Source organism: Homarus americanus, unplaced genomic scaffold, assembly GCF_018991925.1.
Source record: "Homarus americanus isolate GMGI-L3 unplaced genomic scaffold, GMGI_Hamer_2.0 scaffold21314, whole genome shotgun sequence".
Taxonomy (NCBI): Eukaryota; Metazoa; Arthropoda; class Malacostraca; order Decapoda; family Nephropidae; genus Homarus; species Homarus americanus.
The window spans coordinates 18,853-20,364 of NW_024720811.1; positions in this window are offsets into that span (position 1 = coordinate 18,853).

Here is a 1,512-nt window from a genome sequence, read left to right on the forward strand (position 1 = left end):
AGAAGGAATTTAGTTTACTGCATGCTAGTTTCTCCAGTATTTTAATTAAGGCTGGGCGGAGCTTTACCACCAGATTTTTTATACGCTGGGTGAATTTTAGCAATTTTCAGTTTATCAGGAAAGACACTACTAGTGAAGGAGGAATTACAAATGTATAAGAGAACTGGTAGTAATAACTGGGCTACTTTCTTAATTATGCTCATTGGTATATTATCAGCACCTGTTGCTGCATCTTTGGACATTTTCATGATGGTCAATAACTCATCTGCCGTGACAAGGGATAAGAACAACTCATTTTACTGCCTGTTTTGCGGGTAAGCTCTAAATTCCTCATCGAATAATTATTGAAGTGTCTGGTAATGAGGGAGTGTTCCGTTACAACTGCATCATTTATTTCAAAAGCCGAGTGGGGAGCCGTAGGTTGAGTGTTCCTGTTCTGAACAGATTTGATGATACTCCAGGTTATCTTACTGTTATCAGATGCTAACTGTTCTAACTGCTTCGGTTACTCTATTTCGGATACTTTTATCATTGCCTTGGTTTCACTTGTAAAATACGTTTTGGAGATACATAAACTTTTTACTAACTTAGCCTTGAGGGGGAAGCATTTATCAAAGCAAGCATTGAAATGCAAGTGAAGCAGTGGCAGCTCACGTTGGGGTTGTCAGAGGCAAAGATAAGATCCCACTTAGCATTCATTGAGTTGTTTTCGAACAGGAGCATATTGTCGGTTCAGTAATTTCTGTATTTTACTGTTACTTTACTAGACCTTTCAGATCTTGTGGCGCTTTTATACATGGCAAAAACTGGGAAGTGATCTGAGATATTGTTATAAATAATTCCACTTTGCAAGATTGTTAGGAGTGTTTTTAGTCCAGATATGATCTATCACAGTGGCAGAGGTGGCAGTTACTCTGGTGGGTTTTAGTTTTTGTGTTGAAGAACTGAGAATGACAGGTAGGAAGAAGGTTTAATACTGAGGTGGCCGTCTCTGATTTTTATAGATTATAACAAATTATAAAAGGTCATATGTCCCTAATTTTAATGTATCATATTTTATGTAACAACTTACTCTTATATTGTCTTTTTAATCCTTTACAGTATATTTATTTATTTACTTATTCTTTTTCTTTCTTTTACTTACACTCGTGAGAGGTGGAGAGAGTGAGGGAGGTAATTGTTTACGTTTGGGGAGAGGGGGAGTACAGGACTAACGGTTTGTGGTTAGTCTAGCAAGACCTACACCAAGGGGAGACTAAGCCGGGAGGCGGGTTAGGGAGGACTAAGATATAAATACTTCACAGAGGAGAAATATAGGATAGGTATTATATATATATGACTCACCGTACTACTGCATAATACCAAGACATTTATAACACTGTTTTAGTCAACACAACGGAAGTGAGAACTAATCATAATGGTTCTTCATTTATTAACGACGTTACGGAGAGGAGGAACAACGGGAACGTTTCCAGCGCAGGAGCAATATAATAGTTTTTGGAGTCGCGATAG